Source organism: Argiope bruennichi, chromosome 7 (genome assembly GCF_947563725.1).
Source record: "Argiope bruennichi chromosome 7, qqArgBrue1.1, whole genome shotgun sequence".
Classification (NCBI taxonomy): domain Eukaryota; kingdom Metazoa; phylum Arthropoda; class Arachnida; order Araneae; family Araneidae; genus Argiope; species Argiope bruennichi.
In genome coordinates this window covers 11,276,776-11,292,897 of record NC_079157.1, presented here as the reverse complement: position 1 = coordinate 11,292,897, position 16,122 = coordinate 11,276,776, and the positions used below count along the sequence as shown (strand labels likewise).

Here is a 16,122-nt window from a genome sequence, read left to right as displayed (position 1 = left end):
GATTCCCCGCCGGGGAGTTTGCTATACTTCTTTAATCTTTTTATTTTTATTGGATAACACTAATAATTCTACATGTGCGCTTTCTATTGACTTTAGAAATCTTGACAAACCACATTCGCTGAGTAACACAATTCTTCCTTAGATGTATCTTCTCTCGTCCTTTTATGAACAAATAACATCTTGCTGATTCTTTCCAATTTCATTCTGGTAAAGCTGCTTTCCGATTTCTCCTAGGCGTGCGGAAATAGCTCAGTTGGGAGAGCGTTAGACTGAAGATCTAAAGGTCCCGGGTTTAGGCAAGCGTAACTGTCCTCGGTAGTATAGTGGTCAGTATCCCCGCCTGTCACGCGGGAGACCGGGGTTCGATTCCCAGCCGGGGAGTTTGCTATATTTCTTTAATCTTTTTATTTTTATTGGATAACGCTAATAATTCTACATGTGCGCTTTCGATTGACTTTAGAAATCTTGACAAACCACATTCGCTGAGTAACACAATTCTTCCTTAGATGTATCTTCTCTCGTCCTTTTATGAACAAATAACATCTTGCTGATTCTTTCCAGTTTCATTCTGATAAAGCTGCTTTCCGATTTCTCCTAGGCGTGCCGAAATAGCTCAGTTGGGAGAGCGTTTGACTGATAATCTAAAGGTCCCTGATTCGATCCCGGGTTTCGGCAAGCGTAACTGTCCTCGGTAGTATAGTGGTCAGTATCCCCGCCTGTCACGCGGGAGACCGGGGTTCGATTCCCCGCCGGGGAGTTAGCTATATTTCTTTAATCTTTTTATTTTTATTGGATAACACTAATAATTCTACATGTGCGCTTTCGATTGACTTTAGAAATCTTGACAAACCACATTCGCTGAGTAACACAATTCTTCCTTAGATGTATCTTCTCTCGTCCTTTTATGAACAAATAACATTTTGCTGATTCTTTCCAGTTTCATTCCGGTAAAGCTGCTTTCCGATTTCTCCTAGGCGTGCCGAAATACCTCAGTTGGGAGAGCGTTAGACTGAAGATCTAAAGGTCCCTGGTTCGATCCCGGGTTTCGGCAAGCGTAACTGTCCTCGATAGTATAGTGGTCAGTATCCCCGCCTGTCACGCGGGAGACCGGGGTTCGATTCCCCGCCGGGGAGTTTGCTATATTTCTTTAATCTTTTTATTTTTATTGGATAACGCTAATAATTCTACATGTGCACTTTCGATTAACTTTAGAAATCTTGACAAACCACATTCGCTGAGTAACACAATTCTTCCTTAGATGTATCTTCTCTCGTCCTTTTATGAACAAATAACATCTTGCTGATTCTTTCCAGTTTCATTCTGATAAAGCTGCTTTCCGATTTCTCCTAGGCGTGCCGAAATAGCTCAGTTGGGAGAGCGTTTGACTGAAGATCTAAAGGTCCCTGATTCGATCCCGGGTTTCGGCAAGCGTAACTGTCCTCGGTAGTATAGTGGTCAGTATCCCCGCCTGTCACGCGGGAGACCGGGGTTCGATTCCCCGCCGGGGAGTTTGCTATATTTCTTTAATATTTTTATTGGATAACACTAATAATTCTACATGTGCGCTTTCGATTGACTTTAGAAATCTTGACAAACCACATTCGCTGAGTAACACAATTCTTCCTTAGATGTATCTTCTCTCGTCCTTTTATGAACAAATAACATCTTGCTGATTCTTTCCAATTTCATTCTGGTAAAGCTGCTTTCCGATTTCCCCTAGGCGTGCCGAAATAGCTCAGTTGGGAGAGCGTTAGACTGAAGATCTAAAGGTCCCTGGTTCGATCCCGGGTTTCGGCAAGCGTAACTGTCCTCAGTAGTATAGTGGTCAGTATCCCCGCCTGTCACGTGGGAGACCGGGGTTCGATTCCCCGCCGGGGAGTTAGCTATATTTCTTTAATCTTTTTATTTTTATTGGATAACACTAATAATTCTACATGTGCGCTTTCGATTGACTTTAGAAATCTTGACAAACCACATTCACTGAGTAACACAATTCTTCCTTAGATGTATCTTCTCTCGTCCTTTTATGAACAAATAACATCTTGCTGATTCTTTCCAGTTTCATTCTGATAAAGCTGCTTTCCGATTTCTCCTAGGCGTGCCGAAATAGCTCAGTTGGGAGAGCGTTAGACTGAAGATCTAAAGGTCCCGGGTTTCGGCAAGCGTAACTGTCCTCGGTAGTATAGTGGTCAGTATCCCTGCCTGTCACGCGGGAGACCGGGGTTCGATTCCCCGCCGGGGAGTTTGCTATATTTCTTTAATCTTTTTATTTTTATTGGATAACGCTAATAATTCTACATGTGCGCTTTCGATTGACTTTAGAAATCTTGACAAACCACATTCGCTGAGTAACACAATTCTTCCTTAGATGTATCTTCTCTCGTCCTTTTATGAACAAATAACATCTTGCTGATTCTTTCCAGTTTCATTCTGATAAAGCTGCTTTCCGATTTCTCCTAGGCGTGCCGAAATAGCTCAGTTGGGAGAGCGTTAGACTGAAGATCTAAAGGTCCCTGGTTCGATCCCGGGTTTCGGCAATCGTAACTGTCCTCGGTAGTATAGTGGTCAGTATCCCCGAATGTCCCGCGGGATATCGGGGTTCGATTCCCCGACGGGGAGTTTGCGATATAACATTAATCTTTTTAGTTTTATTGGATAACACTAATAATTCTACATGTGCTCTTTCGATTGACTTTAGAAATCTTGACAAACCACATTCACTGTGTAACACAATTCTTCCTTAGATGTATCTTCTCTCGTCCTTTTATGAACAAATAACATCTTGCTGATTCTTTCCAGTTTTATTCTGATAAAGCTGCTTTCCGATTTCTCCTAGGCGTGCCGAAATAGCTCAGTTGGGAGAGCGTTTGACTGAAGATCTAAAGGTCGCTGATTCGATCCCGGGATTCGGCAAGCGTAACTGTCCTCGGTAGTATAGTGGTCAGTATCCCCGCCTGTCACGCGGGAGACCGGGGTTCGATTCCCCGCCGGGGAGTTAGCTATATTTCTTTAATCTTTTTATTTTTATTGGAAAACACTAATAATTCTACATGTGCGCTTTCGATTGACTTTAGAAATCTTGACAAACCACATTCGCTGAGTAACACAATTCTTCCTTAGATGTATCTTCTCTCGTAGTTTTATGAACAAATAACATCTTGCTGATTCTTTCCAGTGTCACTCTCATAAAGCTGCTTTCCGATTTCCCCTAGGCGTGCCGAAATAGCTCAGTTCGGAGAGCGTTAGACTGAAGATCTAAAGGTCCCTGGTTCGATCCCGGGTTTCGGCAAGCGTAACTGTCCTCAGTAGTATAGTGGTCAGTATCCCCGTCTGTCACGCGGGAGACCGGGGTTCGATTCCCTGCCGGGGAGTTAGCTATATTTCTTTAATCTTTTTATTTTTATTGGATAACACTAATAATTCTACATGTGCGCTTTCGATTGACTTTAGAAATCTTGACAAACCACATTCGCTGAGTAACACAATTCTTCCTTAGATGTATCTTCTCTCGTCCTTTTATGAACAAATAACATCTTGCTGATTCTTTCCAGTTTCATTCTCATAAAGCTGCTTTCCGATTTCTCCTAGGCGGGCCGAAATAGCTCAGTTGGGAGAGCGTTAGACTGAAGATCTAAAGGTCCTTGGTTCGATCCCGGATGTCGGCAAGCGTAACTGTCCTCGGTAGTATAGTGGTCAGTATCCCCGCCTGTCACGCGGGAGACCAGGGTTCGATTCCCCACCGGGGAGTTTGCGATATAACATTAATTTTTTTATTTTTATTGGATAACACTAATAATTCTACATGTGCTCTTTCGATTGACTTTAGAAATCTTGACAAACCACATTCGCTGAGTAACACAATTCTTCCTTAGATGTATCTTCTCTCGTCCTTTTATGAACAAATAATATCTTGCTGATTTTTTCCAGTTTCATTCTGGTAAAGCTGCTTTCCGATTTCTCCTAGGCGTGCCCAAATAGCTCAGTTGGGAGAGCGTTAGACTGAAGATCTAAAGGTCCCTGGTTCGATCCCGGATTTCGGCAAGCGTAACTGTCCTCGATAGTATAGTGGTCAGTATCCCCGCCTGTCACGCGGGAGACCGGGGTTCGATTCCCCGAAGGGGAGTTTGCTATATTTCTTTAATCTTTTTATTTTTATTGGATAACACTAATAATTCTACATGTGCGCTTTCGATTGACTTTAGAAATCTTGACAAACCACATTCGCTGAGTAACACAATTCTTCCTTAGATGTATCTTCTCTCGTCCTTTTATGAACAAATAACATTTGCTGAACAAATAACATCTTGCTGATTCTTTCCAGTTTCATTCTGATAAAGCTGCTTTCCGATTTCTCCCGCGTATCCCCGCCTGTCACGCGGGAGACCGGGGTTCGATTCCCCGCCGGGGAGTTTGCTATACTTCTTTAATCTTTTTATTTTTATTGGATAACACTAATAATTCTACATGTGCGCTTTCTATTGACTTTAGAAATCTTGACAAACCACATTCGCTGAGTAACACAATTCTTCCTTAGATGTATCTTCTCTCGTCCTTTTATGAAAAAATAACATCTTGCTGATTCTTTCCAATTTCATTCTGGTAAAGCTGCTTTCCGATTTCTCCTAGGCGTGCCGAAATTGCTCAGTTGGGAGAGCGTTAGACTGACGATCTAAAGGTCCCTGGTTCGATCCCGGGTTACGGCAAGCGTAACTTTCCTCGGTAGTATAGTTGTCAGTATCCCCGCCTGTCACGCGGGAGACCGGGGTTCGATTATCCGCCGGGGAGTTTGCTATATTTCTTTAATCTTTTTATTTTTATTGGATAACACTGATGATTCTACATGTGCGCTTTCGTTTGACTTTAGAAATCTTGACAAACCACATTCGCTGAGTAACACAATTCTTTATAAGATGTATCTTCTCTCGTCCTTTTATGAACAAATAACATCTTGCTGATTCTTTCCAATTTCATTCTGGTAAAGCTGCTTTCCGATTTCTCCTAGGCGTGCGGAAATAGCTCAGTTGGGAGAGCGTTAGACTGAAGATCTAAAGGTCCCGGGTTTCGGCAAGCGTAACTGTCCTCGGTAGTATAGTGGTCAGTATCCCCGCCTGTCACGCGGGAGACCGGGGTTCGATTCCCCGCCGGGGAGTTTGCTATATTTCTTTAATCTTTTTATTTTTATTGGATAACGCTAATAATTCTACATGTGCGCTTTCGATTGACTTTAGAAATCTTGACAAACCACATTCGCTGAGTAACACAATTCTTCCTTAGATGTATCTTCTCTCGTCCTTTTATGAACAAATAACATCTTGCTGATTCTTTCCAGTTTCATTCTGATAAAGCTGCTTTCCGATTTCTCCTAGGCGTGCCGAAATAGCTCAGTTGGGAGAGCGTTTGACTGAAGATCTAAAGGTCCCTGATTCGATCCCGGGTTTCGGCAAGCGTAACTGTCCTCGGTAGTATAGTGGGCAGTATCCCCGCCTGTCACGCGGGAGACCGGGGTTCGATTCCCCGGCGGGGAGTTAGCTATATTTCTTTAATCTTTTTATTTTTATTGGATAACACTAATAATTCTACATGTGCGCTTTCGATTGACTTTAGAAATCTTGACAAACCACATTCGCTGAGTAACACAATTCTTCCTTAGATGTATCTTCTCTCGTCCTTTTATGAACAAATAACATTTTGCTGATTCTTTCCAGTTTCATTCTGGTAAAGCTGCTTTCCGATTTCTCCTAGGCGTGCCGAAATACATCAGTTGGGAGAGCGTTAGACTGAAGATCTAAAGGTCCCTGATTCGATCCCGGGTTTCGGCAAGCGTAACTGTCCTCGGTAGTATAGTGGGCAGTATCCCCGCCTGTCACGCGGGAGACCGGGGTTCGATTCCCCGCCGGGGAGTTTGCTATATTTCTTTAATCTTTTTATTTTTATTGGATAACGCTAATAATTCTACATGTGCGCTTTCGATTGACTTTAGAAATCTTGACAAACCACATTCGCTGAGTAACACAATTCTTCCTTAGATGTATCTTCTCTCGTCCTTTTATGAACAAATAACATCTTGCTGATTCTTTCCAGTTTCATTCTGATAAAGCTGCTTTCCGATTTCTCCTAGGCGTGCCGAAATAGCTCAGTTGGGAGAGCGTTTGACTGAAGATCTAAAGGTCCCTGATTCGATCCCGGGTTTCGGCAAGCGTAACTGTCCTCGATAGTATAGTGGTCAGTATCCCCGCCTGTCACGCGGGAGACCGGGGTTCGATTCCCCGCCGGGGAGTTTGCTATATTTCTTTAATCTTTTTATTTTTATTGGATAACGCTAATAATTCTACATGTGCACTTTCGATTAACTTTAGAAATCTTGACAAACCACATTCGCTGAGTAACACAATTCTTCCTTAGATGTATCTTCTCTCGTCCTTTTATGAACAAATAACATCTTGCTGATTCTTTCCAGTTTCATTCTGATAAAGCTGCTTTCCGATTTCTCCTAGGCGTGCCGAAATAGCTCAGTTGGGAGAGCGTTTGACTGAAGATCTAAAGGTCCCTGATTCGATCCCGGGTTTCGGCAAGCGTAACTGTCCTCGGTAGTATAGTGGTCAGTATCCCCGCCTGTCACGCGGGAGACCGGGGTTCGATTCCCCGCCGGGGAGTTTGCTATATTTCTTTAATATTTTTATTGGATAACACTAATAATTCTACATGTGCGCTTTCGATTGACTTTAGAAATCTTGACAAACCACATTCGCTGAGTAACACAATTCTTTATTAGATGTATCTTCTCTCGTCCTTTTATGAACAAATAACATCTTGCTGATTCTTTCCAATTTCATTCTGGTAAAGCTGCTTTCCGATTTCTCCTAGGCGTGCCGAAATAACTCAGTTGGGAGAGCGTTAGACTGAAGATCTAAAGGTCCCTGGTTCGATCCCGGGTTTCGGCAATCGTAACTGTCCTCGGTAGTATAGTGGTCAGTATCCCCGCCTTTCCCGCGGGATATCGGGGTTCGATTCCCCGCCGGGGAGTTCGCGATATAACATTAATCTTTTTAGTTTTATTGGATAACACTAATAATTCTACATGTGCGCTTTCGATTGACTTTAGAACTCTTGACAAACCACATTCGCTGAGTAACACAATTCTTCCTTAGATGTATGTTCTCTCGTCCTTTTATGAACAAATAACATCTTGCTGATTCTTTCCAATTTCATTCTGGTAAAGCTGCTTTCCGATTTCCCCTAGGCGTGCCGAAATAGCTCAGTTGGGAGAGCGTTAGACTGAAGATCTAAAGGTCCCTGGTTCGATCCCGGGTTTCGGCAAGCGTAACTGTCCTCAGTAGTATAGTGGTCAGTATCCCCGCCTGTCACGTGGGAGACCGGGGTTCGATTCCCCGCCGGGGAGTTAGCTATATTTCTTTAATCTTTTTATTTTTATTGGATAACACTAATAATTCTACATGTGCGCTTTCGATTGACTTTAGAAATCTTGACAAACCACATTCGCTGAGTAACACAATTCTTCCTTAGATGTATCTTCTCTCGTCCTTTTATGAACAAATAACATCTTGCTGATTCTTTCCAGTTTCATTCTGATAAAGCTGCTTTCCGATTTCTCCTAGGCGTGCCGAAATAGCTCAGTTGTGAGAGCGTTTGACTGAAGATCTAAAGGTTCCTGGTTCGATCCCGGGTTTCGGCAATCGTAACTGTCCTCGGTAGTATAGTGGTCAGTATCCCCGCCTGTCCCGCGGGATATCGGGGTTCGATTCCCCGACGGGGAGTTTGCGATATAACATTAATCTTTTTAGTTTTATTGGATAACACTAATAATTCTACATGTGCTCTTTCGATTGACTTTAGAAATCTTGACAAACCACATTCGCTGTGTAACACAATTCTTCCTTAGATGTATCTTCTCTCGTCCTTTTATGAACAAATAACATCTTGCTGATTCTTTCCAGTTTCATTCTGATAAAGCTGCTTTCCGATTTCTCCTAGGCGTGCCGAAATAGCTCAGTTGGGAGAGCGTTTGACTGAAGATCTAAAGGTCGCTGATTCGATCCCGGGTTTCGGCAAGCGTAACTGTCCTCGGTAGTATAGTGGTCAGTATCCCCGCCTGTCACGCGGGAGACCGGGGTTCGATTCCCCGCCGGGGAGTTAGCTATATTTCTTTAATCTTTTTATTTTTATTGGAAAACACTAATAATTCTACATGTGCGCTTTCGATTGACTTTAGAAATCTTGACAAACCACATTCGCTGAGTAACACAATTCTTCCTTAGATGTATCTTCTCTCGTAGTTTTATGAACAAATAACATCTTGCTGATTCTTTCCAGTTTCACTCTCATAAAGCTGCTTTCCGATTTCTCCTCGGCGTGCCGAAATAGCTCAGTTGGGAGAGCGTTAGACTGAAGATCTAAAGGTCCTTGGTTCGATCCCGGGTGTCGGCAAGCGGAACTGTCTTCGGTAGTATAGTGGTCAGTATCCCCGCCTGTCACGCGGGAGACCGGGGTTCGATTCCCCGCCGGGGAGTTTGCGATATAACATTAATCTTTTTATTTTTATTGGATAACACTAATAATTCTACACGTGCTCTTTCGATTGACTTTAGAAATCTTGACAAACCACATTCGCTGAGTAACACAATTCTTCCTTAGATGTATCTTCTCTCGTCCTTTTATGAACAAATAACATCTTGCTGATTCTTTCCAATTTCATTCTGGTAAAGCTGCTTTCCGATTTCTCCTAGGCGTGCCGAAATAGCTCAGTTCGGAGAGCGTTAGACTGAAGATCTAAAGGTCCCTGGTTCGATCCCGGGTTTCGGCAAGCGTAACTGTCCTCAGTAGTATAGTGGTCAGTATCCCCGTCTGTCACGCGGGAGACCGGGGTTCGATTCCCTGCCGGGGAGTTAGCTATATTTCTTTAATCTTTTTATTTTTATTGGATAACACTAATAATTCTACATGTGCGCTTTCGATTGACTTTAGAAATCTTGACAAACCACATTCGCTGAGTAACACAATTCTTCCTTAGATGTATCTTCTCTCGTCCTTTTATGAATAAATAACATCTTGCTGATTCTTTCCAGTTTCATTCTCATAAAGCTGCTTTCCGATTTCTCCTAGGCGGGCCGAAATAGCTCAGTTGGGAGAGCGTTAGACTGAAGATCTAAAGGTCCTTGGTTCGATCCCGGATGTCGGCAAGCGTAACTGTCCTCGGTAGTATAGTGGTCAGTATCCCCGCCTGTCACGCGGGAGACCAGGGTTCGATTATCCGCCGGGGAGTTTGCTATATTTCTTTAATCTTTTTATTTTTATTGGATAACACTAATGATTCTACATGTGCGCTTTCGTTTGACTTTAGAAATCTTGACAAACCACATTCGCTGAGTAACACAATTCTTTATAAGATGTATCTTCTCTCGTCCTTTTATGAACAAATAACATCTTGCTGATTCTTTCCAATTTCATTCTGGTAAAGCTGCTTTCCGATTTCTCCTAGGCGTGCGGAAATAGCTCAGTTGGGAGAGCGTTAGACTGAAGATCTAAAGGTCCCGGGTTTCGGCAAGCGTAACTGTCCTCGGTAGTATAGTGGTCAGTATCCCCGCCTGTCACGCGGGATATCGGGGTTCGATTCCCCGCCGGGGAGTTTGCTATATTTCTTTAATCTTTTTATTTTTATTGGATAACGCTAATAATTCTACATGTGCGCTTTCGATTGACTTTAGAAATCTTGACAAACCACATTCGCTGAGTAACACAATTCTTCCTTAGATGTATCTTCTCTCGTCCTTTTATGAACAAATAACATCTTGCTGATTCTTTCCAGTTTCATTCTGATAAAGCTGCTTTCCGATTTCTCCTAGGCGTGCCGAAATAGCTCAGTTGGGAGAGCGTTTGACTGAAGATCTAAAGGTCCCTGATTCGATCCCGGGTTTCGGCAAGCGTAACTGTCCTCGGTAGTATAGTGGTCAGTATCCCCGCCTGTCACGCGGGAGACCGGGGTTCGATTCCCCGCCGGGGAGTTAGCTATATTTCTTTAATCTTTTTATTTTTATTGGATAACACTAATAATTCTAAATGTGCGCTTTCGATTGACTTTAGAAATCTTGACAAACCACATTCGCTGAGTAACACAATTCTTCCTTAGATGTATCTTCTCTCGTCCTTTTATGAACAAATAACATTTTGCTGATTCTTTCCAGTTTCATTCTGGTAAAGCTGCTTTCCGATTTCTCCTAGGCGTGCCGAAATACCTCAGTTGGGAGAGCGTTAGACTGAAGATCTAAAGGTCCCTGGTTCGATCCCGGGTTTCGGCAAGCGTAACTGTCCTCGATAGTATAGTGGTCAGTATCCCCGCCTGTCATGCGGGAGACCGGGGTACGATCCCCCGCCGGGGAGTTTGCTATATTTCTTTAATCTTTTTATTTTTATTGGATAACGCTAATAATTCTACATGTGCACTTTCGATTAACTTTAGAAATCTTGACAAACCACATTCGCTGAGTAACACAATTCTTCCTTAGATGTATCTTCTCTCGTCCTTTTATGAACAAATAACATCTTGCTGATTCTTTCCAGTTTCATTCTGATAAAGCTGCTTTCCGATTTCTCCTAGGCGTGCCGAAATAGCTCAGTTGGGAGAGCGTTTGACTGAAGATCTAAAGGTCCCTGATTCGATCCCGGGTTTCGGCAAGCGTAACTGTCCTCGGTAGTATAGTGGTCAGTATCCCCGCCTGTCACGCGGGAGACCGGGGTTCGATTCCCCGCCGGGGAGTTTGCTATATTTCTTTAATATTTTTATTGGATAACACTAATAATTCTACATGTGCGCTTTCGATTGACTTTAGAAATCTTGACAAACCACATTCGCTGAATAACACAATTCTTCCTTAGATGTATCTTCTCTCGTCCTTTTATGAACAAATAACATCTTGCTGATTCTTTCCAATTTCATTCTGGTAAAGCTGCTTTCCGATTTCCCCTAGGCGTGCCGAAATAGCTCAGTTGGGAGAGCGTTAGACTGAAGATCTAAAGATCCCTGGTTCGATCCCGGGTTTCGGCAAGTGTAACTGTCCTCGGTAGTATAGTGGTCTGTATCCCCGCCTGTCACGGGGGAGACCGGGGTTTGATTCCCCGCCGGGGAGTTTTCGATATAACATTAATCTTTTTATTTTTATTGGATAACACTAATAATTCTACATGTGCTCTTTCGATTGACTTTAGAAATCTTGACAACCACATTCGCTGAGTAACACAATTCTTCCTTAGATGTATCTTCTCTCGTCCTTTTATGAACAAATAACATCTTGCTGATTCTTTCCAGTTTCATTCTGATAAAGCTGCTTTCCGATTTCTCCTAGGCGTGCCGAAATAGCTCAGTTGGGAGAGCGTTTGACTGAAGATCTAAAGGTCCCTGATTCGATCCCGGGTTTCGGCAAGCGTAACTGTCCTCGGTAGTATAGTGGTCAGTATCCCCGCCTGTCACGCGGGAGACCGGGGTTCGATTCCCCGCCGGGGAGTTAGCTATATTTCTTTAATCTTTTTATTTTTATTGGATAACACTAATAATTCTACATGTGCGCTTTCGATTGACTTTAGAAATCTTGACAAACCACATTCGCTGAGTAACACAATTCTTCCTTAGATGTATCTTCTCTAGTCCTTTTATGAACAAATAACATCTTGCTGATTCTTTCCAATTTCATTCTGGTAAAGCTGCTTTCCGATTTCTCCTAGGCGTGCCGAAATAGCTCAGTTGGGATAGCGTTAGACTGAAGATCTAAAGGTCCCTGGTTCGATCCCGGGTTTCGGCAAGCGTAACTGTCCTCGGTAGTATAGTGTTCAGTATCCCCGCCTGTCACGCGGGAGACCGGGGTTCGATTCCCCGCCGGGGAGTTTGCTATATTTCTTTAATCTTTTTATTTTTATTGGATAACACTAATAATTCTACATGTGCGCTTTCGATTGACTTTAGAAATCTTGACAAACCACATTCGCTGAGTAACACAATTCTTTATTAGATGTATCTTCTCTCGTCCTTTTATGAACAAATAACATCTTGCTGATTCTTTCCAGTTTCATTCTCATAAAACTGCTTTCCGATTTCTCCTAGGCGTGCCGAAATAGCTCAGTTGGGAGAGCGTTAGACTGAAGATCTAAATCTTTCTTAGTTCGATCCCGGGTGTGGGCAAGCGTAACTGTCCTCGGTAGTATAGTGGTCAGTATCCCCGCCTGTCACGCGGGGAGACCGGGGTTCGATTCCCCGACGGGGAGTTTGCGATATAACATTAATCTTTTTATTTTTATTGGATAACACTAATAATTCTACATGTGCTCTTTCGATTGACTTTAGAAATCTTGACAAACCACATTCGCTGAGTAACACAATTCTTCCTTAGATGTATCTTCTCTCGTCCTTTTATGAACAAATAACATCTTGCTGATTCTTTCCAGTTTCACTCTGGTAAAGCTGCTTTCCGATTTCTCCTAGGCGTGCCGAAATAGCTCAGTTGGGAGAGCGTTAGTCTGAAGATCTAAAGGTCCCTGATTCGATCCCGGGTTTCGGCAAGCGTAACTGTCCTCGGTAGTATAGTGGTCAGTATCCCCGCCTGTCACGCGGGAGACCGGGGTTCGATTCCCCGGCGGGGAGTTAGCTATATTTCTTTAACCTTTTTATTTTTATTGGATAACACTAATAATTCTACATGTGCGCTTTCGATTGACTTTAGAAATCTTGACAAACCACATTCGCTGAGTAACACAATTCTTCCTTAGATGTATCTTCTCTCGTCCTTTTATGAACAAATAACATCTTGCTGATTCTTTCCAGTTTCATTCTCATAAAACTGCTTTCCGATTTCTCCTAGGCGTGCCGAAATAGCTCAGTTGGGAGAGCGTTAGACTGAAGATCTAAATCTTTCTTAGTTCGATCCCGGGTGTGGGCAAGCGTAACTGTCCTCGGTAGTATAGTGGTCAGTATCCCCGCCTGTCACGCGGGGAGACCGGGGTTCGATTCCCCGACGGGGAGTTTGCGATATAACATTAATCTTTTTATTTTTATTGGATAACACTAATAATTCTACATGTGCTCTTTCGATTGACTTTAGAAATCTTGACAAACCACATTCGCTGAGTAACACAATTCTTCCTTAGATGTATCTTCTCTCGTCCTTTTATGAACAAATAACATCTTGCTGATTCTTTCCAGTTTCACTCTGGTAAAGCTGCTTTCCGATTTCTCCTAGGCGTGCCGAAATAGCTCAGTTGGGAGAGCGTTAGTCTGAAGATCTAAAGGTCCCTGATTCGATCCCGGGTTTCGGCAAGCGTAACTGTCCTCGGTAGTATAGTGGTCAGTATCCCCGCCTGTCACGCGGGAGACCGGGGTTCGATTCCCCGGCGGGGAGTTAGCTATATTTCTTTAACCTTTTTATTTTTATTGGATAACACTAATAATTCTACATGTGCGCTTTCGATTGACTTTAGAAATCTTGACAAACCACATTCGCTGAGTAACACAATTCTTCCTTAGATGTATCTTCTCTCGTCCTTTTATGAACAAATAACATCTTGCTGATTCTTTCCAATTTCATTCTGGTAAAGCTGCTTTCCGATTTCCCCTAGGCGTGCCGAAATAGCTCAGTTGGGAGAGCGTTAGACTGAAGATCTAAAGGTCCTTGGTTCGATCCCGGGTGTCGGCAAGCGTAACTGTCCTCGGTAGTATAGTGGTCAGTATCCCCGCCTGTCACGGGGGAGACCGGGGTTTGATTCCCCGCCGGGGAGTTTGTGATATAACATTAATCTTTTTATTTTTATTGGATAACACTAATAATTCTACATGTGCTCTTTCGATTGACTTTAGAAATCTTGACAACCACATTCGCTGAGTAACACAATTCTTCCTTAGATGTAACTTCTCTCGTCCTTTTATGAACAAATAACATCTTGCTGATTTTTTCCAGTTTCATTCTGGTAAAGCTGCTTTCCGATTTCTCCTAGGCGTGCCGAAATAGCTCAGTTGGGAGAGCGTTAGTCTGAAGATCTAAAGGTCCCTGATTCGATCCCGGGTTTCGGCAAGCGTAACTGTCCTCGGTAGTATAGTGGTCAGTATCCCCGCCTGTCACGCGGGAGACCGGGGTTCGATTCCCCGGCGGGGAGTTAGCTATATTTCTTTAACCTTTTTATTTTTATTGGATAACACTAATAATTCTACATGTGCGCTTTCGATTGACTTTAGAAATCTTGACAAACCACATTCGCTGAGTAACACAATTCTTCCTTAGATGTATCTTCTCTCGTCCTTTTATGAACAAATAACATCTTGCTGATTCTTTCCAATTTCATTCTGGTAAAGCTGCTTTCCGATTTCCCCTAGGCGTGCCGAAATAGCTCAGTTGGGAGAGCGTTAGACTGAAGATCTAAAGGTCCTTGGTTCGATCCCGGGTGTCGGCAAGCGGAACTGTCCTCGGTAGTATAGTGGTCAGTATCCCCGCCTGTCACGGGGGAGACCGGGGTTTGATTCCCCGCCGGGGAGTTTGCGATATAACATTAATCTTTTTATTTTTATTGGATAACACTAATAATTCTACATGTGCTCTTTCGATTGACTTTAGAAATCTTGACAACCACATTCGCTGAGTAACACAATTCTTCCTTAGATGTATCTTCTCTCGTCCTTTTATGAACAAATAACATCTTGCTGATTTTTTCCAGTTTCATTCTGGTAAAGCTGCTTTCCGATTTCTCCTAGGCGTGCCGAAATAGCTCAGTTGGGAGAGCGTTAGTCTGAAGATCTAAAGGTCCCTGATTCGATCCCGGGTTTCGGCAAGCGTAACTGTCCTCGGTAGTATAGTGGTCAGTATCCCCGCCTGTCACGCGGGAGACCGGGGTTCGATTCCCCGGCGGGGAGTTAGCTATATTTCTTTAACCTTTTTATTTTTATTGGATAACACTAATAATTCTACATGTGCGCTTTCGATTGACTTTAGAAATCTTGACAAACCACATTCGCTGAGTAACACAATTCTTCCTTAGATGTATCTTCTCTCGTCCTTTTATGAACAAATAACATCTTGCTGATTCTTTCCAATTTCATTCTGGTAAAGCTGCTTTCCGATTTCCCCTAGGCGTGCCGAAATAGCTCAGTTGGGAGAGCGTTAGACTGAAGATCTAAAGGTCCTTGGTTCGATCCCGGGTGTCGGCAAGCGTAACTGTCCTCGGTAGTATAGTGGTCAGCATCCCCGCCTGTCACGGGGGAGACCGGGGTTTGATTCCCCGCCGGGGAGTTTGCGATATAATATTAATCTTTTTATTTTTATTGGATAACACTAATAATTCTACATGTGCTCTTTCGATTGACTTTAGAAATCTTGACAACCACATTCGCTGAGTAACACAATTCTTCCTTAGATGTATCTTCTCTCGTCCTTTTATGAACAAATAACATCTTGCTGATTTTTTCCAGTTTCATTCTGGTAAAGCTGCTTTCCGGTTTCTCCTAGGCGTGCCCAAATAGCTCAGTTGGGAGAGCGTTAGACTGAAGATCTAAAGGTCCCTGGTTCCATCCCGGATTTCGGCAAGCGTAACTGTCCTCGATAGTATAGTGGTCAGTATCCCCGCCTGTCACGCGGGAGACCGGGGTTCGATTCCCCGCCGGGGAGTTTGCTATATTTCTTTAATCCTTTTATTTTTATTGGATAACGCTAATAATTCTACATGTGCGCTTTCGATTGACTTTAGAAATCTTGACAAACCACATTCGCTGAGTAACACAATTCTTCCTTAGATGTATCTTCTCTCGTCCTTTTATGAACAAATAACATCTTGCTGATTCTTTCCAGTTTCATTCTGATAAAGCTGCTTGCCGATTTCTCCTAGGCGTGCCGAAATAGCTCAGTTGGGAGAGCGTTAGACTGAAGGTCTAAAGGTCCTTGGTTCGATCCCGGGTGTCGGCAAGCTTAACTGTCCTCGGTAGTATAGTGGTCAGTATCCCCGCCTGTCACGCGGGAGAGTGGGGCCCGATTCCCCGCCGGGGAGTTTGCTATATTTCTTTAATCTTTTTATTTTTATTGGATAACGCTAATAATTCTACATGTGCGCTTTCGATTGACTTTAGAAATCTTGACAAAC

The 16,122-nt window shown here is 43.1% G+C and overlaps 15 non-coding genes across 15 annotated transcripts; all 15 read left to right on the top strand.

The window, feature by feature from the left end:
* The first annotated feature begins 602 nt into the window (after window positions 1-602).
* On the top strand, window positions 603-675 carry Trnai-gau (transfer RNA isoleucine (anticodon GAU)). The gene has a single exon. It is a non-coding gene; the product is annotated as a tRNA-Ile (tRNA).
* Window positions 676-685: 10 nt separating this feature from the next.
* Window positions 686-757, top strand: Trnad-guc (transfer RNA aspartic acid (anticodon GUC)). Its single transcript has one exon. It is a non-coding gene; the product is annotated as a tRNA-Asp (tRNA).
* Window positions 758-1,437: 680 nt separating this feature from the next.
* Trnad-guc (transfer RNA aspartic acid (anticodon GUC)) lies at window positions 1,438-1,509 on the top strand. Its single transcript has one exon. It is a non-coding gene; the product is annotated as a tRNA-Asp (tRNA).
* Window positions 1,510-1,724: 215 nt separating this feature from the next.
* Trnaf-gaa (transfer RNA phenylalanine (anticodon GAA)) lies at window positions 1,725-1,797 on the top strand. Its single transcript has one exon. It is a non-coding gene; the product is annotated as a tRNA-Phe (tRNA).
* Window positions 1,798-2,464: 667 nt separating this feature from the next.
* Window positions 2,465-2,537, top strand: Trnaf-gaa (transfer RNA phenylalanine (anticodon GAA)). The gene has a single exon. It is a non-coding gene; the product is annotated as a tRNA-Phe (tRNA).
* A 386-nt stretch (window positions 2,538-2,923) lies between these two features.
* On the top strand, window positions 2,924-2,995 carry Trnad-guc (transfer RNA aspartic acid (anticodon GUC)). The gene has a single exon. It is a non-coding gene; the product is annotated as a tRNA-Asp (tRNA).
* A 1,635-nt stretch (window positions 2,996-4,630) lies between these two features.
* Window positions 4,631-4,703, top strand: Trnav-gac (transfer RNA valine (anticodon GAC)). The gene has a single exon. It is a non-coding gene; the product is annotated as a tRNA-Val (tRNA).
* A 374-nt stretch (window positions 4,704-5,077) lies between these two features.
* Trnad-guc (transfer RNA aspartic acid (anticodon GUC)) lies at window positions 5,078-5,149 on the top strand. The gene has a single exon. It is a non-coding gene; the product is annotated as a tRNA-Asp (tRNA).
* A 1,432-nt stretch (window positions 5,150-6,581) lies between these two features.
* On the top strand, window positions 6,582-6,653 carry Trnad-guc (transfer RNA aspartic acid (anticodon GUC)). The gene has a single exon. It is a non-coding gene; the product is annotated as a tRNA-Asp (tRNA).
* Window positions 6,654-7,244: 591 nt separating this feature from the next.
* On the top strand, window positions 7,245-7,317 carry Trnaf-gaa (transfer RNA phenylalanine (anticodon GAA)). Its single transcript has one exon. It is a non-coding gene; the product is annotated as a tRNA-Phe (tRNA).
* A 762-nt stretch (window positions 7,318-8,079) lies between these two features.
* Trnad-guc (transfer RNA aspartic acid (anticodon GUC)) lies at window positions 8,080-8,151 on the top strand. The gene has a single exon. It is a non-coding gene; the product is annotated as a tRNA-Asp (tRNA).
* A 1,796-nt stretch (window positions 8,152-9,947) lies between these two features.
* Window positions 9,948-10,019, top strand: Trnad-guc (transfer RNA aspartic acid (anticodon GUC)). Its single transcript has one exon. It is a non-coding gene; the product is annotated as a tRNA-Asp (tRNA).
* Window positions 10,020-10,699: 680 nt separating this feature from the next.
* Trnad-guc (transfer RNA aspartic acid (anticodon GUC)) lies at window positions 10,700-10,771 on the top strand. The gene has a single exon. It is a non-coding gene; the product is annotated as a tRNA-Asp (tRNA).
* Window positions 10,772-10,986: 215 nt separating this feature from the next.
* On the top strand, window positions 10,987-11,059 carry Trnaf-gaa (transfer RNA phenylalanine (anticodon GAA)). Its single transcript has one exon. It is a non-coding gene; the product is annotated as a tRNA-Phe (tRNA).
* A 385-nt stretch (window positions 11,060-11,444) lies between these two features.
* Window positions 11,445-11,516, top strand: Trnad-guc (transfer RNA aspartic acid (anticodon GUC)). Its single transcript has one exon. It is a non-coding gene; the product is annotated as a tRNA-Asp (tRNA).
* Window positions 11,517-16,122: the final 4,606 nt, after the last annotated feature.